A 27,542-nucleotide genomic window follows, 5' to 3' on the forward strand; every position below is an offset into this window, starting at 1 on the left:
AAACTGGCCTCATCTTGGAGTATCTTTGAGTAATACTGATCACCAGATCCTTTCAAACACCACTCAGATACCAACAAGTTTTTGCTCCTACATAGCATATATCCATTTTATGTTGTTAATAAAACAGAAAATATTTTTCCTAAAGGAATTACAGAAAAATTGATTTAGTATCTTTTCTTGCTATACAAATACGCATTTAGTTTAACTTCTCTTATTTATCACTGAATATTTTAGCATGGTGTATGTTTTTTCTAGCACCACATTACTATCAGCAGTTCTTTGGACCTTAATTTTCCCACTTGAAAATTTAATGAATTTGTATTTTTTATATTTATTTACTCATCTAAAATTTATATCTTATTTAGTTCTAAACTTTAGTTTAAAGCTGATGAAAAGGATATCAGTTCAGTTCAGTCGCTCAGTCGTGTCCGACTCTCCGCGACCCCATGAATCACAGCACGCCCTGGCGTCCATCACCTCCCTGTCCATCACCAACTCCTGGAGTACACTCAAACTCATGTCCACAGAGTCGGTGATGCCATCCAGCCATCTCATTCTCCGTCGTCCCCTTCTCCTCCCGCCCCCAACCTTTCCCAGCATCAGAGTCTTTTCCAGTGAGTCAACTCGTCGCATGAGGTGGCCAAAGTATTGCAGTTTCAGCTTTAGCATCAGTCCCTCTAATGAACATCCAGGATTGATCTCCCTTAGAATGGACTGGTTGGATCTCCTTGCAGTACAAGGGACTCTCAAGAGTCTTCTCCAACACCACAGTTCAAAAGCATCGATTCTTTGGCGATCAGCCTTCTTCACAGTCCAACTCAAAAAAGGTATCAGAAGTGAAAAAAAAGAAACAAGGAAAAAGTAAAAGGTGGAACGAGATGTGAGGCTGATAGAAGGTTGCAGAGCCTGGGTCATTGTCCCAGCTGCCGATTTTAGTGACGTGCTGTGTAGCAGCCAACAGGAAAAAGGGGTCCTTGCCAGTTGCCTGGTTCCCAAGGGTCACCAGATAGAGTCATTCCTTGTCTCAAAGGAGCACCGCTACTCGGGATGCCAGGACCAGAGGCTGTGTTTCTTGAGAAGTTTGAAGGGAGGACACTACGGCTACATGAGCAGTGTCTCAGCAGCGTCCTATAAAGCCTTGTGAAGAGTCCCAGGGGCATCTGGTGCCGTCTGCTAGAGAGGCCAGGGCGTCTGTGCACCCAGGAATCACTGGCTTCTGCTTTGCACTTACTGAAGGAAATGCTCACTCCGCCAGCATGCTTCACACATTTGTTACTTGTGGAGAAACACTTGACCTTAAACTTGGGAGGGTCTGTTCTCTCTTTGTGCCACACGGTTGCCTCGGGTCACCGTGTTAGTGGGAACTGTATATTGTGTGCAGTAACCACTTTTACTTTTTTCCTTTGAGGTTGCCTCCCAGAGGCTCAGTCTTTCTCTGCCTTTGGACTTAGGACTGTCGTTTTATTTTTATTTGTTGGAATATAATTGCTTTACAACGTTGGTAGTTTCTGCTGAGTAGTGTTGACATATATACACTTGTCATTGTTGTTCAGTTGCTGAGTTGTGTCTGATTCTTTGCAACCTCATGGATGGTAGCAAGCCAGGCTCCTCTGGCCTCCACTGTCCCCTGGAGTTTGTTCAAATTCATGTCCTTTGAGTTGGTGATGCTATCTGAGCATCTCATCCTCTCTTGCACTGCCATGTGTAAAATAGATAGCTAATGGGAAGCTGCTATATAGGAGCTCATCTCAGTGCTCTGTGATGACCTAGGGGGTGGGATGGGAAGGTGGGAGGGAGGCTCAAGAGGGAAGGGATTTATGTATACATACAGCTATACGCATGCATAAACACATGTATGGGCTTCCCTGGTGGCTCAGATGGTAAAGAGTCTGCCTGCAATGCAGGAGACCCGGGTTTGATCCCTGGGTCGCAAAGATCCCCTGGAGAAGGGAATGGCAGCCCACTCCAGGATTCTTGCCTGGAGAATCCCATGGACAGAGGAGCCTGGCGGGCTACAGTCCATGGGGTCTCAAAGAGTCAGACATGACTGAGCCACTAACACTGTCACTTTCACAGCGATATCGCGTTGATGTACAGCATGACCATCATTTTCTTATCACTCTTATTTTCTTCACTACTTAAATCACGGACAACAGTTCCATCATTTGAGAGAGGTAGGGGCAGAAACCTCTGGCTGCTGCTATGACCAGCCTAGACAGCTTATTGAAAAGCAGAGACATTACTTTGTCAACAAAGGTCCGTCTAGTCAAGGCTATGGTTTTTCCAGTGGTCATGTATGGATGTGAGAGTTGGACTATAAAGAGAGCTGAGTGCCGAAGAATTGATGCTTTTGACCTGTGGTGCTGGAGAAGACTCTTGAGAGTCCCTTGAACTGCAAGGAGATACAACCAGTCCATCCCAAAGGAGATCAGTCCTGAATACTCACTGGAAGGACTGATGCTGAAGCTGAAGTTCCAATACTTTGGCCACCTGATACGAAGAACTGACTCATTTGAAAAGACCCTGATGCTGGGAAAGATTGAAGGCGGGAGGAGAAGGGGGTGACAGAGGATGAGATGGTTGGATGGCATCACCGACTCAATGGTTGTGAGTTTGCGTAAACTCCAGGAGTTGGCGATGGACAGGGAGGCCTGGCGTGCTGCAGTCCATGGGGTCGCAAAGAGTCGGACACGACTGAGCAGCTGAACTGAACTGGCATCCAGTTGGTTTGGGAGCAGCCTTAGGCTGTTTCTTCCCTTTTTTTCCCCTCAGTATCTCTTAATTAATGATTCTGTTTCCCCAAACTGCTCTCTGCCTCTCACTGTTCAGCAAGGATTCTCACTGAATTCATCGCTCTTGAGAGGATCTCTCAAATTCTGTCTTATCTGGGGATAGTTTTTGTTTTCTAGTGGTCGTTTTATTTGCAACAGCACGGTCATTAGCTCATGTCACAGCCACAGGTGGCAGTGGCCTGGCCGTCCCTTCTGCCGCGGCATGTGAGAACTGCGATCGACTGCACGCGGGTCCCTGAAGGCCGTGCACGCTTCGCCCCACAGAGCGCTTTGTTTTAACCCAAATTAATGCTCTTTATTTTGTTCAGTGATTTTCGTCAATACATAAATGCTTAGAGTTCATTATAATCACAGTTTGCTTGTTTACTTTTAATGCATGCTTCTTTAATCTGTGGTGATTTATGTGTTTACCATCTGTAGTATGAATTTCTCTGTCAGAATGTGTACTGAGATATTTGTACTTACAGTACACGCATTTGTTTTACATTTCCCCAGGGAGCTAATGTTTTATATTTTTCTCAAATATATTTATTTAATGAAATTAGGATCTTCTCATTGACATGTTTACTTTTGGGTGGCTGAAGTGGATTATTTACTTAAAAGTAATTGCTGCAGTATCTCTATCTCTATATATATTTATAGATACGCTAAAGCTGAAACTCCAATACTTTGGCCACTTCATGCAACGAGTTGACTCACTGGAAAAGACTCTGATGCTGGGAGCGATTGGGGACGGGGGGAGAAGGGGACGACAGAGAATGAGGTGGCTGGATGGCATCACCGACTCGATGGACATGAGTTTGAGTGAACTCCGGGAGTTGGTGATAGACAGGGAGGCCTGGCGTGCTGTGATTCATGGGGTCGTGGAGAGTCGGACACGACTGAGCGAGTGAACTGAGCTGAAGCTTGTTTTAGATACTTTATATTACTGATCTGCAAAATTTTGGTTTTGATGGTATCATTCTTTCTTGTAGGCTATCTTTGTTGTTAATGAAGTAGCCTTTTGTTTTAGAATTTGTTATAAGGGAATTCCTAAGTTCATATCTTTTGGAAAATACTGGGTCATTAAAACCCCTGTTTTAAATCAGCTTTGAGCACTGTTAGGAGCTCACTGAATACAGCATTCTTGGTAATCAGAGAATAGGATCAAGTTCTTTTTAACTTGGACTAGCAATTCTAGAATGAGTTATGAGGAAATGTAAACTGACCTTTTTAATTTCTGACCTGTCTGCTCAATGTTGAGTTGAGTCTGTTGTCTGTGCTTCCTGAGCTGACTGGCGCACCCCTGCCCAGCCCTTAAAACGTCAGCAGCCATTCTTTCTCCTCATCCTTTATTGCTTCCTCCTACCCAGGTTACTCTCTTGCTGTCCTGTTAGGAAGATCTTCAGAATCCACTTGTTGAATATCCAAGTGCATAGGATTTATTGGCTAACTACCAATGCCTAACCATCAAACACAGGACACTTAACCCATTAAGGTTAATCCTTTGATCAGTAGGAAATGACTGATTTTTAAAAAATTCAATTTGACAGGCATTTACTAGATACTTACTATGTTCAAAATATTATGGATAATAAGAGGACTAATAAGCCAATAGTCTGTCATTGAAAGTAACTTCTGTTCTTGCTTTTTTCTATTACTTTGCTAGAATTCATCGACCTAAAACAATAAAAGAGCCAGTTATTTTTATCAGCAAAAATGGGTTTATTCAGGAACAGGAAAGCACTGCCGTTGAGGCCATGTGATCTTTGGGGAACCACGGGGAGTATAGAGACAAAGGAGAGGAAAGGGCTTTAATAGTGGAGAAGGGGACTAGTCGTGACAGTCTCTCATTGGCTGGGCCGTTGCTAGGAGGGGAGAAATGCTCCTTTCCACCTGCTGAGTGGTAAATAGCCTGCCTCCTGTTGGAGATGCAAATGTACGTCTCTTCCTGTTGATGTCAATGAGGAGTAGGGTGTGAGAGCTCTCCCTGTGGTCCCCTGACTCCAATTTAAATGACGTTTCTGTTTATTAAGTTGTTTAATGGTATTTCATGTATTTTTGTAAAGGAGAGATTTTTAATGACGATCCTAGGCAAACATGCCTCATTGGAGAGGATGTGGGGCCTGTTTAGGATTAGGGTCCTGTAGACCCTGAGAGGGCCAGATTGTGGGCAGCGTGGGCATCAGGCCCTGGGCTTGGTGTGGACATCGGGTCCGTGGGAGTGACAGCTCCATGTGCTCTGTGAGGTGCACGGGCCACGGAAGGAGCAGGGGGACAGCAGGGATGCGCCCGGAGGACCACAGGCCAACGGAGACAGACAGGTGAAAGGGCCTCGCACACTGCCTCACGGCTCAATACATGGCGGCTGCTATTCTTCTGCTTCTTTTTTTTATTTTATGATGAACGTTCCTCCATGAAGATAGCTTTTCATCAGCATCTGTGATGTGACAGGCAGGGCACCAGGTACAGAGGATTCCATTGTGAACTAGACAGACCAACTCATTGCCCCCTGGAACCTGTGGGGGACACCAAGTACACAGGCCAAACAGCGTGTGTGTTGGTGGCAGAATACAGCATGCAGATGGAATGTGTTCTTCTGAAGAGCAGGTGCAGGAAGAATCCCCGTTGGAAGAGGTGTTCTGGCTGGAAGGCGGGTGGCAGTTGGTAAGAGTAGCGGGTGAGGAGACCCCTGTTCCGGCAGAGGCAGCATCCAGAATGGCCATCCAGAAGGGAGGGAGGTATAGAGCCCCCGGGAACTCGGGGTGCATCCTGGGTCTGGGGCCGCATGAGCTCTGCTTGGGCAGTGCCTCTAGCTTGCAGTGAAGGTGCCTGGACTTTATCCCACAGCAGTCTGGGAGCTATAGATTAAATACTGCTGGGAGCTGACAAAACACTTAGAAAAATTTTTCTCGTCTCAAAGGGGAGAATGGTTTGGGCTGGTGGAAGAGTTGCTGCAGAACCCGGGACGATGACAGAATTAGGGCTGGAAGTAGGCCAGGGGCTGACGCTCATCAGCTGTGACCAGGAGGGCAGAAGAAGGCAGATAACCCCACAGAGGTGTGGACAGTGGGCAGAGCTGAGACTGAGAAGAGTCTCCTGATGGGGCCGGTCTTGGGGTGCTGTATACTCTCAGCAGTGGGAAATGGGTGCATCTGTTCACTCGAGGGCCCAGGGAAGGGCTGGCATTAGGAAGCCACGGTCACTGGACCGCAGTAGACCAGCCGTCCACCACGGGATGGGAGCATTCGCTGTGTACAGCCTGGGAGAGTTGCGGCCACAGTGGGTCTCAGTCCCGCCCAGCGCCTGGTGAACGAGCATTTCCTCCAGAGCCAGCCTCTGAGTAGGAAGCAGGCTTAGCCATTCTCCAGCAAGAACTCTGGAGTGCGTTGCCATTGCCTTCTCCAGAGGATCTTCCTGACCCAGGGATCGAACCTGGGTGTCCTGAGTCTCCTGCATTGGCAAGTGGATTCTTTACCGCTGAGCCGCCTGGGAAGCCTCTGAACAAGAATAGTAATCAAATGCTCCTCTCCCCGGGGGTTGGGCCTCATCTCCATAAGCTCAGGGCCACAGCTAAACTGAGAAACCAAAGACTTTCTGGGAACCCGGCTGCTTTGTGGTCGCCGTGGCCACCAGACACCGTGGTTTCTGTTCTTCCTTCTTTTCTCAGGCAGCTGGGGACCCTTCAGGCCCCCCGCAGCCCTTTCCATTTTCCAATCTCTTGTTCCAGTGCTCATTAAGAAAGAAGAGACAGAGCGGAAGGAAGAAAGGAGAGGAAAGCTGAGTGTGTGATAAGCTCCAACCTAGACACTGTTTTTATCTTTGTTTTTCCTGACAGCTTCATCAATTCTACATGCATTTATTGAATATTTACTAAAGACGGGCTGTATTTTAGGTGTCATTCTTTGCAGAGTTGGCGTTCTGAAGATAGGGTGTGTTGCAGGATTCCTAATAGTCTACTTTGATGAGTAAACTTGATAGACTTGGCTTCACGGTGAGGGCTCAGCTGTCTTTTCAAAGCAGACTCTCTGTGGTCCCTGATTTGATGTGGTTTGTAAATTTCTGCTGTTAACTGGTGCTGGAACCTGTGTTAAAGGAACCAGCAGGGCCAGCGTGCTGTTCCTGAGAGTATATGAACCTGGGAAGATTCTTGGCTTCCTTCACACAGCCCAGACCCTCATCAGCGCTACACTCAGGGTCCCACCATTTGCAAACAAGATGTCCATCCCCTTATGTACCATCTCCCTCCACAGACACATTCCACACAGCAAAGGCATCTTATAAGGTAGTTGGTGCAACACTGCACTGTCTGGCTTCCTAAAAATCAGAAAGAAAACATTTCACTTAAAGATGTGAAGCAAACCAATTACTAAACCGGATGAAGGAGTATGTGATAAAAGGCAAAAGAAAGGTGAAAAGTAAGTCTACTGAAATGAAGAAGAGTCCCAGGATCAGGAAGATCAGGAGTTATCTAACAGGCTCACAGGTTACTAACCTGAAAAGCACTTTCTCTGAATTATAGGAAACGTCTGAGTGTGAGCTGTCGTGTTGGAGACACGTGGCACCTCTAAGTGCTGAGGAGTCATTTTCCGAGGTGCTCCTTCTAGCCCCCTCCAGGCTGTGTGAGTTATCACTGCTTTACACTCAGGGGGAACCCCCTTTGCCTCTCAGAAGACAAATCCAGGATCAAGGTGCTGGCCACGTTGGTTCCCAGTGAGAGTTCTCTTCCTGGCTTACTGATGGCCACCTTCTGGCTGTGTCCTCGTGGTGGGCAAAGAGAGAGAATGCAGACCCCCAGGCGTCTCCTTCTAGGGCACCACCTCTGTTCTCATGACTTAATCTCATTGTCATCACCTCCCAGAGGCCTCATCTCCAGATCCCATCACACTGGATGTTAGGACTTTAACATCTGGAGTTTGGGGCAACAGAAGCCTCTGCCATAGGAGCATCTTATTTAGTATGTTTATTTAAGCTAGAAGAATACATTTATCAATTTTCAAAAGGGGGAAAATACCCACATAGGCTATAGACAGTGATTTCAGCTGGCTTTTGATTTTTCATGAGCAAGAAAAGTAAATCTAGAGATAAACTATAAAATTCCATTAAGCAAGAACTTCAAAGGGGCCATCTTCATAAAGGCAGTAGCTCTGTTTAGAAAAAGTTTGGGGGATCAACTTATTAATAGCATTCAAAGATATCAAGCTTCCTTTGTTCTTTAAAGTTACGGGAATGAATTAAAAGCAAGATTCCCAGTCTATCATGTATCATTGAAACCCAAAACACAATAGCATTTGTCTTGTTACAGACCAGAGGAGGCTGTAAATCTATTATTTATTTTTTATTAAAGGTGCAAGCTCCAGAGCGAGGCCCATGAATAGCCAAGAGAAACAGGAGATGAAGCCTTTCATCTCTGAGTCCCTCCCCATGTGTCCCGGTCAGCAGTGATTCAGTGTTCCTGCTTCTCTTACGAATGTGTTTGTTTACCTGGACTATGTTCAAAGGCAAAGAGAAAAGAAAGGGGAAAGATGAGGAAAATCACAAATCTGACTTTCCCTTTCAGAGCAGAGTTAGAGTTGTAATTAGAGACAGCTCCGCTGCCATTTCTAACTCTCGACAGAATTTTCCATCAAACCAGTTGTGCTCTGGATCTCTCATGGACCATTAGGAGTAATGTCGGATGCTGCTGCTGTGCTGTTCAGACTTATCTTTTATGTCAGTACCTCTCCCCCATGTAGGTCCCTTGGGGTCACCATTGTTTACAGAGTAGGTGGTGGCCTGCCCCAGGTGAAGGCTTCTGAGATTGCACCAGACACCTGGGTCTGACTCTGAACCAGCTGTGGGCTGCACGCTGCCTGGTTAGAGAAGGCCTGCGCCTTCTTCAGGGGACCTGTGAGCAAGTGCAGAAAACAGGGAGCAGAGGAGTCCCAGTGGATGCCAGGAAGTCAGTGGAAGATCCCATACCAAGTGACTTAGTATGGTGGCTTTGGAGGGAACTCACCCGGGTTGTGGGTGCCATGCCTTCAGCTGTCCAGCAAAAAACTTCTTCTTGCAATACTTTGGTTGCACTATGGTAAAGCAGCCAGTATCTTTAACTTGCTAGAGAGAGCAAGTTGTAATCAATTCTGCCAGTTTTCTCCAGGGCAGAAGACATAACTTATACCTGTGTGAACTATGCACAGGCATATATGTGGCTGTGTTTTGATGTGTTAACCCATGTGAACCAACTAAAAATAGCATTTCTTTATTGCCCCAGAAACTAGAGCTTCTACGTTTTGTTCTTGATGCTTCCTTGATTCAGGTGGAAGGTGTGAACTTAAACTATATAAGTAGTCTCTGCAAAGCCAAAGGCAGCTGCTGTTTGCGGGCACTACCCAAACCTGCCTCTGGGCAACAGCGCTTTAATTTCCTGGGTAGCTGGTGGGCATCTGAGCAGAGGGTGGACTTGGCGTGTGTCTGTTTGCCCGTCCTCACCGCGGACAGACTTCCTGGTCTTTCCTCAATGCCTTGTAGTCGCCTCCTGATGTGAATCCTCGTGTCCCGTCCACCTCTCAGAGGCGGGCCGCACGTGACTCCCCCCGAGCCTGGCCACGCTGGAGGGTTCACCCGCCTCTGAGCCCACTCTGCACCGAGTCCAGCCTCCTGCATCTGGAGTCTTGGACCCCCCGCAACCCCCACGGGCCAGCTTGGCATGTCCTTTCCCTGTGCTTCTCTGTGAATCTTCTGTCCCAGTAATAGCCACGGTGGCAACAGCAGAGCTCCTGGGCTGGTGCTGTCCTTTGCACCACGTTTCAGAGGAGGAGGTGGCAGGAAGGAAGGGGGCCCAGCCCATGGGCCCCGACCAGCAGGTCCAGGTGTCAAGGCTTTCCCGGCTGCGGCCTCGCGTGCAGCCTTCTGTGCGGGAGGCCCTCTCGGGGGTTCCCCTCCCTCCTGGACCCCCCCAGGGAATTCTTCCGTCTTGCAGTTGTTTGGCCATCTCTGTGTCAGACCCTGTGCTAAGAGCTTTCTGTGTCTGTTAACTCAGAGTGAAGTAAACTGAGAATTTCGTCCTTGCAGCAGCCCTGGGAGGAAAGCATTCCCTGTTTTACAAATGAGGGACCTGGCTCGCATTAAGTTTTCATTTGCTTGTATTGTCCTCCGACCATATTACAAGCTTCATGAGGGCAAAGACTGTAATTTCCTCATTTTCCGTGTTCCCAGGCGACCCCTAATATGTCCATACAACATAGAGGCTCGCAGTGAACGCCTTAATTAATGCAGCTTAAAGGCAGCCTTAAGATACAGAGAAAGGATCAGAGGAAGAGCGAGCCGGAGAGCCGGTCAGACACGGCCTTTAGACTCACCTTGTGATGCGGAGAAAGGGGCGGCGAGATTCCTTGCCCTCCCACGGCCTCCCCCGTTTTGATTCGTCTTGTATTTCTTCCCTGCCGTTTGCGTTACCCACTGAGAGGGAGGCTCTTTGAGAGCAGTGCCCAGACCGGCCCTTCAGTTCTGGTCCTTGTTCTGACTTTGCAGCCAAGGAAGCAGAGTCCCTTCAGGCGCTTCTCTAGTCCCGCCTGCTTCCCGTTTCCTCCAGCTTCTCATCTCCATTTAGCTCTGCGGCCTGTGCTCGGCACGGGCTTTATTATTTAGGCCCCCAGTGGTGGTGGAGGGACAGGCACGCCTGAGGAGGATCGTGGCCGGCAGTCAAGCATGTGCGTGGGCAGTGGCCGGCTTCCCGGGTGGCGCTCGGGGTAATGAACCTGCCCACTAATGCAAGAGACATGAGAGGCGCGGGCTCGGTCCCCGGGCCAGGACCGTCCCCTGGAGAGGGGCGTGGCAGCCCACTCCAGTGTTCTTGCCTGGAGAAGCCCACGGACAGAAGAGCTCGGCGGCCTCTGGTTCGCAGAGTCGGACACGACGGAAGAGACTTAGCAGCAGCACGGCAATTTCCAAGCCTGAGGCAGTTGTCTTCCATAAGGAGATGGTGGGGTGGGGGTGGGGGGAAGGTATTTTGATAAACTCCAATTGGAGACTGTGGACAAATTGGTGAAAACATCCTTCAGGCCTCTGGTTGTTTCCTCCATTTTAGGCCTCGACTGTAGCCGCATGGGCCTTGTATCAGCGCGGCCTTGTTTATAGCTCTCGGTCTAACCAGGCTTATCATGTATGCCTGCGAGTACGTAAATTTGACAGTTCTTACTCTAAAATAGCATTCTCCATCTTTCGGGGAGTAAACCGCTTTCTCAGTAAACAGATTTTCAGTTTGTTATGTTACTACTTAGAAGCTTTCTTCTTCTTGTGCCAAGTTGCTCTTAAAGGTGACCGATTCTTAAAAATATTTTATTTACTTTGAAATTAGATTCTGTTAGAACACTTTTAACACACAAGGAGAGTTGGCAGTCCCTTGCTGGAAATACGCTAGGCGATTAAAACACTGATACTCACGTCCGTATTTTTGTCTTTGAGAGGCTGTTCCTGTCCAGTTCATAGCACGTATTTCTGATTCACTCACTGAGTCACTATTTTGTGCAAGGCCCTCCACTCAGAGGGTCTCCTTAAGATACAGAAATGAATAAGACACAACCATTCTCTGGCCCTTGAGCCTGTACACTTTGAAAGGGGAAATAAAGCTAGTACTAAAGTGAGAGGCAGAGAGTCCTATTGCCCTCTGAGAGGTATAGCGTGCAGGTCAGAGGAACCGGCCTGGAGAAGGTGGCGTCTGTGCCAGCAGACGTGGGCAGGAGATAGGGAGCGGGGCAGGCATTCCCAGGGCACACGGTGGACAAGGAAAGCGTGGCGTCTGTGAGCCCTGGGACGTCTGCGTGGAAGTGAGGGTTGAATGCCAGCAGTCTGTCAAATAATAGGCTAGAACTCCGGTTTGGGGTCAGACACCAGCCATATTTCACCGTCTCAGTTCAGTTCAGTTCAGCTCAGTAGTGTCTGACTCCCTGCAACCCCATGAATCACAGCATGCCAGGCCTCCCTGTCCATCACCAACTCCCGGAGTTCACTCAAACTCATGTTCATCGAGTCGGTGATGCCATCCAGCCGTCTCATTCTCTGTCGTCCCCGTCTCTTCCCGCCCCCAATCCCTCCCAGCATCAGAGTCTTTTCCAGTGAGTCAACTCGTCGCATGAGGTGGCCAAAGTATTACAGTTTCAGATTTAGCATCAGTCCTTCCAATGAATATTCAGGACTGATCTTCTTTAGGATGGACTGGTTGGATCTCCTTGCAGTCCAAGGGACTCTCAAGAGTCTTCTCCAACACCACAGTTCAAAAGCATCAATTCTTCGGCGATCAGCTTTCTTCACAGTCCAACTCTCACATCCATACATGACCACGGGAGAAACCATAGCCTTGACTAGACGGACCTTTGTTGGCAAAGTAATGTTTCTGCTTTTTAATATGCTGTCTAGGCTGGTCATAACTTTCCTTCCAAGGAGTAAGCGTCTTTTAATTTCATGGCTGCAATCAGCATCCGCAGTGACTTTGGAGCCATAAAGTCTGACACTGTTTCCACTGTTTTTCCATCTATTTCCCATGAAGTGATGGGACGAGATGCCATGATCTTAGTTTTCTGAATGTTGAGCTTCAAGCCAACTTTTTCACTCTCCTCTTTCACTTTCATCAAGTCAGTCTGAAGCAGCTGATGATAGAGAAGTTTCTAGAATTTATAGGACAGGAAAGGTAAATTGATTTGAATAATTTTTCCAAAGTGTGTTTTTTGAAGCCAGATTGGAGTGTTGTTAGGGGAAAAAAGGGGGTTCTTTGCCTTTATTATAACTGTTCAGTGCCTTTGATATACTTTGTGACCTTCTAGGTGATGATGTATTTTGTGCCGTTTCACATGTCCTGGACCATAAGCCTGCGTGGGACACCAGCCGGTGCACCCTCGGGCTCCCCGACCGCCGCCTCCCTCTGTCTAAGGCACTGTCTGCCCGCGTCCCCTGCCCGGCCTAACTCAAGCTCCATCTGGCCCCCACTCTGAGCTCCGTTCTGGGCCAGTGTACCCTCCACTCCTGGACGCAGGTGAAATGCCCCCTGACGGCGTTCCTGATGAGGCGGCCGAGGGGTGGGTGATGCGGCCCGAACTTTCTGGGGGATTAACTTCGCAAGAGGTGGATCTTACCCATAGGAACTGGGGGACTGGGCTGGTGGATTTCCCATGCTCTGTCTCTCCACTGGCTTCTCCCGAGAACTTCTCAGAGGAGCCGCCCGCGCCTGGACGCATCTGCTGGTTGAGCTGAGCTGTCTCTGAGTCTGAGCCATCACAGCATCCGGATGCCCCGGCACGTAACCTCTGTTCTTGCCTCAGGGCTCTCTGTGCACAGCCTCTGCCCTAGCTTGTGCTTCCCAAGCAGTGTCAGCACGTAATCCTCGCCTCAGGCTCTGCTTTCCCGAGAACCTGGGCAATGGCAGAATCCTGTGTTTGTTGAGCCTCCGAGAGCACTGTTTCACAGGGCTCACTCGGGGAAGCAGTGTGATGGCTACACGGGCTGGGTTGGGTCACCAAGGCTGACCATCTCACAGTGATCGAGACAAACAGTGGAGAGAACAGGAAGGGCAGGGCATGCCCCGCAGGTAGCTGGTGAGGGGACTCAGAATTGAGGCTGGAGGAGCTGGAGAGAAGGACTTAGGGGGAGGTCTCTCAGAGATGACCGACACAAGCTGTGGCTCAGACGGTAAAGCATCTGCCTACAATGCAGGAGGCCCGGGTTCAGTCCCTGGGTCAGGAAGATCTCCTGGAGAAGGAAATGGCAACCCATCCCAGTAGTCTTGCCTGGAAAACCCCATGGACGGAGGAGCCTGGTAGGGCTACAGTCCATGGGGTCCCAAAGAGTTGGACACGACTGAGCGACTTCAGTCACTCCAAGCAGGGGTGTGAGCAGAGAAAGGTAGGGGGTGGGCTGCCTTGGCGTGGAGAGGGAGAGGACAAGGAGCTCTTGGGAAAGGCATGACGCAGAAGCAAGGATGGAGTGTGCGGCCACTGAGAACTCTGAAGAGCAGCGCCCTCGTGGCAGGAAGTGGGTCAGGCCCTGGACTCAGGAGGCACAGCCAGGGGACTCACACTCGCTGGTGGTGCTGTGGGTCCTGTCACAGTGGCACTGAGGCGGGGGGTTTGGTCGTGGCGGGGGGAAGGTGGTACTGGAAGACACGTCTGGGTTGAAGGAAGGGTAAGACAGATGAAACGGCGGAAAAGCAAACGAAATGCAAAACAGATTGTAGCTACTTTTGCCTCTAAAGATGTGGCACAGTTTTCGCCACTGGGGAAATAAATGTCTGTCTCTCTTCACCTTTAGAGATGGCTCCTGAGCTATTAAGGGGAAGACTGACATTGCAGGGCCGCCTCCATTTTCTCATCTTTAAAGGAAACAGAGTTTGTGGCTCTTGGTTTCAGATGAAACAAGAATGAACTTTCGGATATGCAGATACGGGCTCCACAGCTGATTAGGTGGAGGACAGAGAGCTAACTGCTGTGCTGAGTAAGGTGGGGGGAATTGACTCTGGGGTTGGGACTGGCCCAGGAGAGAGGCCCGGGTCATTGGGGATGGGGAGAGGGGCCGGAGCCACTGCTCTGTTGAGCTTACTTTCAGTGAAGTGAGCTGTGCACAGAACACCCTGGGCCAGTATCTCTGGCAAGATGGAGCAGAGGAAGGATTTAAGTCATACTGAAGAAAAGGGGGCCACGTTCTCCTGGGTCAGCACGGATCAGCAGAAGAACCCAGCTGTGGGCCAGCAACTGTGAGCAGGAGCAAGCCTGCCCAGCTGCTGTGACCTTGGCAGCCTGTCTCTCAGGGATTAGCAGCAGAATTGAGGAGGGATTTGGATTTCCCACATTGTAGACACTGTTATTGCGGTGTCCAAGGACAGCGTGACCTTAGCTGTCATCCGGACGTCAGGGGGATTTCTTAGTGTCTGTGCAGGCAACGGGGGAGCACTGCGTGGAGGCAGAGATGCCGCCCCTTCTGCAGAGAGGCGACATGTGCTGGGAAGTTGTGAGAGAGGCAGTGTGATAAGCATTCCATAGGAGAGTTGTTTTTAAAGCAGCAAGGGTCCACGTCGAGTTAGCTGGCCTTGTAGTGGAGCCGTCGACAAAATTGCTAGCTATAGTAGGAGAAGGAAGAGAAGGCAGAGGAGAGGGTGGGGCTCAGTGCAGAGGTTTGGGGTTTCCATCGTGGGCATGGCCTGAGGTTCCAGCAGGGAGGGATTCTTAGGCACATGTGAAATCATTTCAGGAGGGCTGGTCATGGGTCCAGACCCAAGTTCCAGGGACCTAGGTAGGTGGAGGAGATGGCTGAGAATTTAGCAGTCAGACTGACGCCAAGCTCAGAGGAGGGGTGCGGGAGCAGAGGAGGAGGTGGTGAGGATTAGGGGTCAGAGGGGGTCTGCAGGGTTTGAGACTTTCAGCACTTGCTGCTTGTGTTAGAGCTCTTCGTAGAGACAGAACCAGTGGGATAGAGCAATAGGAGGGAACGAGAACTGAGGGTGGCAGCTGAGAAGTCCCACACCTGCCGTCTGCGGCCGGAAACCCGGGAAGGCTGGTGGAGCAGCTTGAAAGCCTGAGGGCTGATGGTGTGGATTCCAGTCTGTGTGTGGCTCAGCAGTCTGGCAGAGGGAGGGTGAGTCCAGCACTCCTCTTCCCGTTGGTTCTGTTCGGGCGCCCCCGTGGATTGGATGGTCCTCACCCACCGCAACAAGGGCCATTGGTTCTGTTCAGGCCTCCATGGATTGGACAGTCTTCACCTACAGTGAGAAGGGCCATGCTTACTCAGTCTACCGACTCAAATGCTCACTTCCTCCCCAAAGACCCTCACAGTTTAACTAGCCGTCTGGGCAGCCTTTGACCCATCAGGCTGCCACATGAGAGTGACTGCCACATTCCTCCCTGGCCTTCCTTGGATGGAGACCTAGCTGCGCAGGTGTGCACCTGAGGTCTCCACATCCCGGTCAGGCATGAGCTCCCCTGGAGCAGAGCCCTGGTCTTCTCCTCAGTGTTCTCTGTAGCCGACACAGTGCTTTCCATGTACTAAATGTTCAATAAAAATGTGTTGGATGGTTCATTGATCCAATAAACTTATGTCTATGCCAATATAGAGTTGCTCTTGAAAAGCTGTGGGTAAATCAATTCTTTGTAAATTGAATCTTATTTCAAAGGTACAAGGGATCTTCAGCATTTAAAGGAAGCTTAGGTCAATCTTTGGGAATCCAACAGTCTTTCCTCATGGATAAGGAAACCGACCTGTAGAGAAAGAAAGTGTCTTGTTGCAATCTGATATGCTGGCCAAATACAGTGTTCCTTAAAGTCGAGTGTACCTACTTTTTAGGTAAAGAGCGGCTCAGAAGTCCAGCCATGGGGTTTATTGCATTAGATTAATAATATCATAATTCCGGCAGTATTTATCTTTAGTCTGCAGATATTTAGTGGATTTCATTTAAAGCATTATTTCAGTTATACACTAATGAGTGAATTCTGCATTGAACAGTTTTCCATTTTATGGCAGGTTAATAAAAACAAAAGAATGTAAAAGCAGCCAAAGCTCTGGCCAAGAAAATTCATTTGTAAAAGGCCCCTGACTCAACGCACTGAGTTTTTCTTTGGTGACTTGTGTTGAGCATGTGCTCCTGGGTTCTGTGTTGTGGTGATGAAAGTCCTTGAGGCTGTGGCTTAACGTTAAGTGTGAGAAAGATGTTGAGAGAGATTTAGTGAAACCTTTCGGACACCTCACTGATTGAATTACTCATTTAAAATTGATCAGGTTTTATCAACATCTGTATTGGGTTGATTTAGTTTCTTCTTGCTGTGTTCTAGAATGAAGTAATTTATCAGATGAGAGGAACTTGAGGAAAAAAAAGCTCAGCTCCTTTGGTTCACTATTTTGGATGATCCAAACCAAAGCAATAAAAGAATCACAGCATGGATTTCATTTGCTCTCCTTTCTCCTCGTCGTCATTTTCACATGACTTCTGCTTGTCAAAAATGATTCTGAAGTTGTCATTTACTACAGAAGAGGCTTCCTTCTCATCTGGGATTTTCGTTTCCTGACAGGGAATCGGATGTGAAGGGCAGGAGTTAATTTGTATTGATACTCCCTAACAGTTGTACAGATATCACCTCACTGAATTCTCCCAGCTCTGCAGGCTGGAAATTGTTAGCCCCGTTCTGCGGATCTCGAGACTCACAGGGATAAACAAACTCGCTCACACAGTTGATGCAGCCCTGGGACGCCAGTGTCTGGACTCCTCTTGGCCGTCTCCACAGCCCGGGCGCCGTCTTCTAGCTTTCATGTGGGTTATTAGTGTCGGGCGCTGTGACCACTGTTTTTGGAAGACAATGTGATACCATTTGCATAATAATCTCTTGAATAAGCTTGTGCATGCTATGTTGCTTCGGTCATGTCCAACTCTTTGTGACCCCGTGGTCTGTAGCCCACCAGGGATAAGGCATACTATCTGAGCAATTCAGAAAATTACGGATAAATGGGATCTTCAGATTGTCCACAGCCTTTGTATTCATCACAGTCCCCACTTAACCAGAAGGGTGTGCTTCCTGGACTAGCTCTGTGTGCCATGCCAGGATGTACACAGGAGTGATAGGGAGTGGAAGGTTTGTTTTCATGTTGGTGTGAATATAAATATGGATAGAGGGCAGATCAACTATGTGTGGGTTTATAAAATTCAAGACTAAAGCTGACCACGTTCAGCTGAACCTCCGGTACTTTGGCCGCCTGATGCGAACAGCCGACTCATTGGAAAAGACCCTGATGCTGGGAAAGATGGAAGGCAAAAGGAGAAGAGAGCGACAGAGGATGAGATGGTTGGATGGCATCACCGACTCAATGGAAATGAACCTGGGCAAACTCTGGTAGCTGGTGAAGGACGGGGAAGCCTGGCGTGCTGCAGTCCACGGGGTTGCAGAGAGTCGGACACGACTGAGCGACGGAACGACAGCAGTGACAACAGAAGCTGGCCTGCGCTGCTTGTAGTAGGCGGCTTCTGACTCTGCTCCTAGGATGCGGCGGGCACCTGTTCGTTTTCTGCTTCTGTGATGGGTCCTCCTGTGTAAAAGCTGACTGTTAGTGCATTTGAGTAGAAACAGTCTTTCTTGAATTCTGGCTGGTTTGAAGCTTTAAAAATGAAGTGGGGGGGCCAGTTTCGACGTTCGCCCTCCTTTCCTGTTTCTATCTCCTCTGCCTCTCTCTGGGTTGAAGCGTAATGAGCAATGTTGCAGACGGCCCACTACAGAGAAGGCAGGCTACGGGTAAACTGGAGAATCAGACTCGGTGAAGATTTATTATTTTTAAATTATGTAACAAATTTAATGAAATCTAATGAAGCAAACAAATTTAATGAAAAAGTGAACTGACAATTTAAAATATTCTGTTTAGCTTCTAAAAAACGAATACTAATAAGTTTGAAATCACTAAATCACAGTAATCTCCTCCTTTATGCAAGAGAGTTCTGTTAATTAAAATTTAAAGTCTAAACATGTTTTGGGCATGATTGCTCTCGTCAGATAACTGTGTGTGATATCCTTCAGCTGCTTTAAATGGTTCTCATTCTCAGCTGCACAGGGAAATCATAAAGAAAGCTTGAAAAATACTGATGCCTGAGCTCCGCTCCCAGACATTGAGATTTCATTGTTCTGGAGAATGGCCTGGGTATAAGCATTTTGTAAAACTCCCCAGGAGAGTCTAATGTGCTTCCAGTGTTAAGAACCATAGATGGTAGTATTATAATCATTCTTTAATCACATTTGCTTGTTTTTTTTTTTTTTAATTAGATATCTGTATTTTAACATTTTGACTTTAGAGTTGTAAAATTTTGAGGAAGGTAGCTCAGATCAACTTACAGGCAATTCAGAATCTTGACCTTTATCCTTAAAGTTTTTATATTTCAGATGGCAGTTACTGTAAAGATTACCCTTTTCCTTTTGCAGCACCATAATACTGAGTGCCAGGACCTAAGTTTTTGAAATCTCCCAGTAGGCCCTTTCTGAACTGTTCTGGGCCTGCAGGCTATGGCAGGACCTGGCTGTTAATTCAGTGCTTTCATCTGATTGACACGGGGAGGATCACTGGCCACCTAGGGGAGGGCTTCCTGTTATTAATTCCTTTCTGGATGTCCTTTATGTATTTGCCCAGAGGCCTTGGCATTGGGCACGTTGTGAAAGTCATAAAATTAAAGAAGTATTTTGCACTGGCTGCTCAGCCTGACATTCAGAAAAACAAACTACAGTAATGGCTGGCGTGTCCTCGTTTGAAAGAACATGCGCCGAATGTCTTTTTGGTGTGCATTTCTTGGTAGAATTTGCAGGGCACCTACTGTGCGCTGATAGATGAAGAAGGCTTAGTGATGATGATGAGGCCACAGCTGCTGGGAGCTGTTTGTAATCTGCGTAACCCTCTGTGTGTGACTGTGTATATGCGCCCATCCATGGACATGCTGTGGTGTACATACATTACTTAAAAAAAAAACTTGAAACATGAAGTTCATTTTTAAAATGTAAACCTTTGAATGGGTGATTCTCCATCTTTTGAAGGCATATCAGGATCAGGTTTGGTATCAAATTTGGGGTTCAAAGTTGGAGAGGCAATGATTTAAATAAATTTTCTCCCCAAAGCTATTTTTCTTAGAAGCCCTGACACAGATTCCAACGAGTCTATTGATGGTTTCATACAGAAACAAATGAATGTGTTTTTACCATTTGTGGAAATTATAGTTTTGAAACTGGGAAGGCCTGTGTATCACAATCTGCTCTATTTTTGGAAGTAATGGAGGAAGTATTTCAACCTGATTACTGCCTGTGGAGTGAGGAATTTCTTAGTATTTGACTGACCACCTGCTGATACTTTATTTCCTTAGAGCTCCTCAAGTCATTATAAGAATCACCCAACAGTCTGAAATCAAAATGATGTCTTACTGTAAAATGTCAGCTATCTGTCGTAAAAAGATTACATGCCATTTTAAATGTAATTGCCATCCCTCTCCCTTACACACAAACATTTAAGAATAACAGAATCCTTGCAAAATGAGTAGGAGCAGTCCAAGGTTCAAGCTGTGCAAATCTGAGAAGCTGCCTTCTATTTTGAGTCTTTTAATAGTCCAGATAATTGTAACTCCACTTACTGCCCTTCGCTGTCTGTCTACCTGCTGGTCGTCCATGCAACATTTTAATGATGCTGTTTGTGTGTTGCTGCTGATGAACTCTGTCCAGGGCAGCTTGTTTATTTTCTCTTCAGCTGGGTTCTGTCCTCCGTTTACTTGTCTTGGCATTCTCTCTCCTTTCTGTCCTGCTACCGGACTTCCCTCTCCCTGCCTTCGTGTCGTGACGGCAGACTGGGGGAGCTTGCGGGCTCCTCCTGTGGGAGCCCTGTGTGGGCAAATGTCACTGCTTTAGACAAAGAAGAGCTTGGCTGCGTCGCGACTCAAGACGCAGCGTAGATCCCCACCTCTTAAACGTCGCATCTGGCCCTTTGAGAGCATCTGTTTACCGTAGACTTCTGAAACACAGGCTGCTTTGGCACCAGGATCCTAACTCATTGCTTCTCTGTATCCTTGGGATGAAGGTGAAAAGTGGCCGGTGGGGGAGAGTGACCGCGCGTCTGTCCCCCCGACAGGCGCCAGGGGAGCGAGAACGCACCCGTGAGACGCTGTTGGAGAGCAGCGCTGCGGCCAGGCCTTCCTGGGTCTGCCTGGGTCTCGCTGTGGGGAGCGTGGTTCCGTTGCTTCAGCACCTGTGGCGGCAGGCTGGGGCCGAGGTCCTGACTTGAGAAGTCTCGCCCGTCTCAAGGCTTATGTCTTGGCACCGGGAGCAGACTTGTGTAGTCGTGCTTTGCTCTCAGTGCCTCAGGGCTTTGGAAAGAGGCGCTTGCCCTCAGTTAATTCTCCCTGGCTGCTGCTGCCTTGGGACTCCCTGTCGGGTGTGGAGGACGTGGGGACAGTGCAGACCGTGCCCGCCAGGCCGGCCCTCCCTGCTTTTGCTCCCAGGTCAGGAACGGCACGAGCTCCCAGTGGGCAGTGACCAGGGACCAGCTGCCCCTTCCCTTCAAACTCGGGGACCTTGGAGGCTCAGAAGGTTCTCAGTTCGTTTTTATATCATTCTGCTCGTCTGGAACATGGTGATGATTCTTATTGAAGAAAACTTTGCAGACTTTCTCATGATGCTTTTCTTTCTTATTCTCACATTGGATCCATCAGCTTTGCCCAAGACCTGGTCCAAAAGAAGGCCACCGGCCCTCAGGGGAGGTCCTTTTAGCTTTCAAGAACGTGTGTCCAGACGTAAGCCAACTGTCCCCCCATCCTTCTCCTGTCCCCTCCTGTGTCCCCCCGGTTTCCCTCCCCTTCGTCCTGCTCCCTGACTGCTGCTGATGCCCACAGACAGAAACTGGCCCTCGTCCAGAGGACGCCCGGCCGGGCGGGTGAGCGCACAGACTGCGTGAGGTTCCCTAGGCCGGCCCTGCCGCTTCCCCGCTGCGAGCCGCCGCACGGCCTCGACCCTCTTTGCCGCAGAGTCCTCATATGCCAAGCAGCCAAAAGAATAGCTCTTCACATGCTTAGCACAACTAGCTGTTACTGCTCTTCCCTAAACAGCTACTTTAACAGCTTTACTGAGATAATCTAAGGCCATAGAACCCACCTGTGTGGAGTATAAATTCAGAGTTCTTGCTGTGTTTACAGGGTTGTCCAGCCATCACTATACACTAGTTTTTAACCTCCCAAATAAATCTTGTCCCTGTTAGCAGTCTCTTGCCATCCTCTTCCCTCGTCCTGCTCTGCTTGCCTTCCCTCAGGTTACCTCTGATCTACTTCGTCTGTATAGATCTGCCTTATTCTGGACATTCATATTAATGCAGTCATAAGCCATATGATTCCTTGTGATAACCACTCTCACTGTTTTTCGTTTTACTGCTGAGTAATATGACCTTGTTTATCCACCCACGTATTGTTTATCCGTCATCTTTTGAAAGACACTTGTGCTGTTTCCACCTTTTGGCGGTTATGACTGGTGCTGCTATGAGTATTCACGCATGAGCTTTTATGTGGACACGTTTTCATTTCTCATGGACATGTACCTAGGAGTGGAATTTCTGGGTCACATGCTGATTCTATGTTTGACCCTTTGGGGAACTGATAGACTGTTTTCTTCCGCTTTGTATTCCCGTCAGCAGTGTGTGAGGGTTCCAGTTTCTCCATGTCCTTGCCAACACCTGTTCTTATTTGTCTTCTTTGTAAAAGCCATTATAATGGTGGTCTGAGATGGGTTATCTCATTATGGTTTTGGTTTTGGTTTCTGTAATGACTGGTGTTGAGCATTTTTATGTGTGTCTGTTGTGTCTGGCGTTTTGCAACCCCGTGGACTTGTAGCCCGTCAGGCTCCTCTGTCCATGGGGTTCTCCAGGCACGGATACTGGAGCGGCTTGCCGTTTCCTTCTCCAGGGGATCTTCCCAACCCAAACATTGAACCCACATCTCTTACATCTCCTGCTTTGTGCCTATTAGCTTAAATATATTGGCTGTTAAGAAAATTTCAGGTACTGTTTTAGAGACAATAAATATAAAAAGGACCAGTTCCTGCTTTAATAACGTTTGCAACCTTGGCAAGAGAGGATAGTTTTTAAGTCAGTGCGGTATGGGCGATCTCATTAGTGTAACGGTCGGGGGGAGAGTGTCTTAAAATACCGGTGACTGGGTGAGCAGACGCAAGTTACTGATCTGAAGTAGCTGGAGCAGTGACTGAGAAAGCAGTGTCTCTGTTTCTGCGGCAACAGGTAGATGTCTGCCTTAAGGGCTTTTGACTGCGGTAAGATTTGTAAATAGTGGAATTCATAGGTGTTAAGTGTACATCATGAGGAATGCTGGGCTGGAGGAGGCACAAGCTGGAATCAAGATTGCTGGGAGAAATATCAATAACCTCAGATATGCAGATGACACCACCCTTATGGCAGAAAGTGAAGAGGAACTCAAAAGCCTCTTGATGAAAGTGAAAGAGGAGAATGAAAAGGTTGGCTTGAAGCTCAACATTCAGAAAACAAAGATCATGGCATCTGGTCCCATCACTTCATGGGAAATAGATGGAAAAACAGTGGAAACAGTGTCAGACTTTATTTTTTTTGGCTCCAAAGTCACTGCGGATGCTGATTGCAGCCATGAAATTAAAAGACGCTTGCTCCTTGGAAGGAAAGTTATAACCAACCTTGATAGTATATTAAAAAGCAGAGACATTACTTTGCCAACCAAGGTCCGTCTAGTCAAGGCTATGGTTTCTCCCGTGGTCATGTATGGATGTGAGAGTTGGACTGTGAAGAAAGCTGATCGCCGAAGAATTGATGCTTTTGAACTGTGGTGTTGGAGAAGACTCTTGAGAGTCCCTTATACTGCAAGGAGATCCAACCAGTCCATTCTAAAGGAGATCAATCCTGGGTGTTCATTGGAGGGACTGATGCTAAAGCTGAAACTGCAATACTTTGCCACCCTACGCGACGAGTTGACTCACTGGAAAAGACTCTGATGCTGGGAAAGGTTGGGGGCGGGAGGAGAAGGGGACGACGGAGAATGAGATGGCTGGATGGCATCACCGACTCTGTGGACATGAGTTTGAGTGTATTCCGGGAGTTGGTGATGGACAGGGAGGCCTGGCGTGCTGTGGTTCATGGGGTCGCGGAGAGTCGGACACGACTGAGCAACTGAACTGAACTGAAGTGTACAAGTCAGTGAGTTTTGACAAATGTATAAATTCGTGCAGCCACCACCTCAGTCTGGAAATGGACCATTTCTGTCACTCGATCACATTGCTTCGTGTCCATTCCAGTCAATCTCTATCACTGTCTGCAACCATTTTTCTGATTTCTTTTCACATAGATTAGGTTTGCCCGTGTTTAAATTTCATATAAAGGGAATCATATAGTATGGACAATTTTTTTTTCACCCAGCATGATGTCTGAGAAATTCCTCCATTGTGTTGAGTTATTGGTTTGTTCATTTTTATCAATGTCATCTCTGTTGTTTTCAATTTAGGGTATTATAATTCATGCCACTGTGACTATTCATGTAAAATTATTTGTGTGGACATTCTTTTCTCTCCAAGAATTATATAGGCCTGAAATTTCGGGGTCATTGAGTAGGTGTTTAATTTTATAAGAAGTTGCCAGACCGTTTTCTCAGATGGCTGTACTGTTTTTACAGTCTCACCAGTCGTTGAGGAGGATGTTATAGTTCCACCATGTATTTGCCCACATTTAGTGATGTCTGCGGAGAAGGCAATGTCAAGCCACTCCAGTACTCTTGCCTAGAAAATCCCATGGACGGAGGAGCCTGGTAGGCTGCAGTCCGTGGGGTCGCTAAGGGTCAGACACGACTGAGCGACTTCACTTTCACTTTTCACTTTCACACATTGGAGAAGGAAATGGCAACCAACTCCAGTGTTCTTGCCTGGAGAATCCCAGGGACGGGGGAGCCTGGTGGGCTTCCATCTATGGGGTCACGCAGAGTCGGACACGACTGAAGTGACTCAGCAGCAGCAGCAGCAGCAGTGATGTCTGTCTTTCACAATTTAGCCATTGTCGTTCCTAATGTCAGATGGTATTAAACACCTTGCTGTGTGCTTGTTAGCTCTTGGTATTTCTTCCTTTGTGAAGTGTGTGTTAAGACTTTTGCTCATTTTATTTACATTTTCTTTGTGTTATCATTGAGTAGTAGGCATTCATATATAACCTGACTTCAAGTCTTTTCAAGATACATGTAACCAGAATATTTTCTCCCACTTTGTGGCTTTCATATTCATTATCTTAGCAGTGCATTTGTTTCAAGTTACGTTTTGAGACAGTCTCATTATTTTGCTGATTAGGAATCTAGAGTAGGCAGTTGAGTTACCCAAGCTCACAGAGCTGGTTGGGGTAGAGGTGAGGTTTGAACCCTGGTGGTCTGCTTCCACAGCCCTTGCTCTAAGCAGCTAGGATGTATAAATACAAGTACTTCTCTTTGAGAAGCCCTTACTGTTTATGACTCTGCTGAAATCAATAGGCATTATCTACTTGAATTTAGATATTCTTAAGAAGTTCTTTTCCCATGTAATTTTCTTGGTCTAAAATTAAACCTTCACCATTTAGGCTTCTTTTGAGTCCCAGTTTTATGTCAGTTCACATGTGACAGAAACTCACCAGTCTGCATTAATCAGAGAGAAATCGCACCTGAGTTTCTTTTCTTGGCCCTTTTGGCCTTAAATCTGATTTGGAGTTTTAGGATTATTTGAAAAAATATTTGAGAGAAATATTGTACCGTGTTCAAGAAAAACGTTGGTTATTTCTGATAACTCTTCTCATACTTTGGTTGGTCATACTTTTATACTGCAAACCGTAGAAATGACAATTTAGTACAATTCTACTTTGAAATAAAATACTGGAGAGCTGGAAACTTATTGCAGTTTAGAGAAACAGGGAAATTGTTTTTATCCCACTGCCTCTTATTATTAATTTATATGCTGAAATAGATTAGCACAGTGCAGGATCAAACCAGTACATAAATACAGCCATTTATGTTTTACCATCAGCTTCACTGTAGATTAATCTCACTGAAAGCTTGAATGGCTTCTTAGGGGAAGATATTGGAAGGGTAGTTTTACCCCATGAGACCCTTTAAATATGCTGTTAATTCGCATTGATTTTAGAGAAAACAGAGATAATCAGTTTGACTTCCCCCTGACTGAATGCATTGGCAAGCTGTTCACAGCGCTGTTTAATGGAAATCTTGGAGACCCCTCCTGCTTTCCTGTTTTCACACACACAGTTCTGAACACCAGCAGAACACCGCCGTGCTCCTTCTAGATGAACTTTTGAACAGAGAATGATGGCTCTACCTTGAAATGGAGGTGTGTGCGGTGTCCCTCTTGATCCGCTTTCTCCTTCGGATTTCAGCGCTCCCAGAGGACAGTCAGCAGCCAGCCCTTTCCTCCTCGTGGTGGCACTCAGGTGTCCCGGCCGCTGGTTCCCAAGCCCTGTCCCAAGTCAAGCTTAGCAGCCGCTGCCCCCCCACCAGGCCAGTCCTCCTCATCCTCAGGGGCTTCTCCAGGGGCGCGAGGACGGTGCCCTGCTCACCTTTCAGAGCTGGGTCCAGGCCCAGACGTGCAGGCAAACGGCTCATGGAAGTTCCCTTCTTAGCCAGGATGGAGGCGTGCCGTCTGAAACAACTCTCATTTGTCATGAAGGATGAGACAGTTCTCTGACAAGCCTCCAGGAGCCTTTGTTAGCCCCCGTGTCGCTGAAGCAGCACAGTGAGCTGGACCGGAGCCTCATGGTCCCGTCCAGCCGTGGACCTCAGCCCCTGAGAAGGCCGGGCCTGTCGGCTTGCTCTGGATGCTGGACCGCTCAGCCAGGGCGGGCCTGCGTCTCGGGCCCTGGCCTCATGGCTGTGCGCTCACTTGCATTGCCCTTGGCGTGCTAACCAGCCTCCTGCTCTCCGGGCCGTGACTCCTCAGGGTGGGGATGAGCTGTGTCGTCGGGCAGCCTGGAGCCGCTCAGCAGGTCAGGGGTGGTGAGGTGATGATGAGGTGTGCCATGGGGCAGGGGCCCCTTCTGTGCAAAGCTCTGCCCAGACCGCGAAGGGGTGAGGGTCTGGCCGCTGTTGACCGGAGGTGCTGCCGTGCGGAGGGGGTGGAAGCCTGACTTGCAGTTCAGCCTCCAGTCCTGCCCCGTCAGAAGCACTTAGGAGAGGCTGACAGTGTGAGAACACCCGACTCCTGTGTCTCCTGGCCATCATAACAGCTTAGGTTTATTATGTTTGAAATCAGGTCTGCTGATATTTGTTCAGTTGTAGCTACCTTTCGCCCTGAAATCTGTGATATTCATTCATTTTACAAGGCAGAGGTAGAAACATATGAAGTGACACGCGGAGAAGTTGGCTAACTCTTGTAGCCACAGAATGTGGCGGTGTATCCTACTATATTTGAAAGTCTGTCACTGGAAAACGTTCGTTTCTGGTAAGGTGGAAGTAAGAGGCCCGAGAATTGGCTGGGACGGCAGAGCCACCGCCCCTTCTTTCTCCTCTCTGCGCTCCTTCCCTTCTTCATCTAAGCTCAGCATTAGGTGGTCACGGAAAGTGCAGGCTGGAACAGCTAGTCTTAAAACGTCGAGGACGTTTACCTGAGACGGTTATCTTACAGGACCATCTTTCTGCAGTGCAGTGCGACCTTTCCATATTTGCAGATTTGACTACAGGAGACCGTATCTAATCATATACTCACAGTTTACCTTAGAAATACGTTTAAAATGCATACCAGTTGTTTTAAAAGATTAACACTACTATTATGAAGAAAGCACAGCGTGGCGTGAGGTTACATTACCGGCTTCGACAGCTGTACCTAGTGACCTGCCGGCAGCTGAAATCTGAATGACTGTATTTATGGGAAAGAATCTTCCACCCATATTTTTCTGAGTAGCTGTTCACAAATGATGCATTATGCCCTGTGCTTTTGTTTCTCACTGGGTTTGAAAAATAAAACTTTCCGTTAGTGGTAAATTCATAAGCTTGGGGCGTGAAACTGTTTGAATTTGATATAAAAGAAGTTTTGAAAGGAAGATTAGTGGTTTAAACCAAAAGATTAGTCGCCCTGGGAAATTCGGCTGTCAAGAAAGCTGAGTTCAGTAACATCGGGTCCTGCTCCAGCTGACTGCTCCCTCACACTGAGATCCCTAATCTCCCCACTGCACTCCCACCTGACTGGCAGGGCTGATTACCACGGCTTAATACTTTTTCCATCACTGGAGCACAGGGGGCTCCTCTGCTTCAGAACCCCCTTT

At 47.9% G+C, this 27,542-nt stretch overlaps 1 protein-coding gene across 5 annotated transcripts in view; it reads left to right on the forward strand.

Moving 5' to 3' along the window:
* Positions 1-27,542, forward strand: part of SDK1 (sidekick cell adhesion molecule 1) — a 728,747-nt gene that overhangs the window by 243,196 nt on the left and 458,009 nt on the right. Inside the window, exon 1 of one of the 5 annotated variants that reach the window (XM_055410404.2) lies at positions 12,165-12,780. The exons of the other annotated variants lie outside the window; for them this stretch is intronic. The gene's annotated coding sequence lies outside the window, so the exon portion shown is untranslated. Of the gene's footprint in view, positions 1-12,164; positions 12,781-27,542 lie in introns of those variants that run through there. 5 annotated transcript variants of the gene reach the window in all.

This window comes from Moschus berezovskii, chromosome 27, assembly GCF_049115385.1.
Source record: "Moschus berezovskii isolate FMDL1 chromosome 27, NW_MosBer_1.0, whole genome shotgun sequence".
NCBI lineage: Eukaryota > Metazoa > Chordata > Mammalia > Artiodactyla > Moschidae > Moschus > Moschus berezovskii.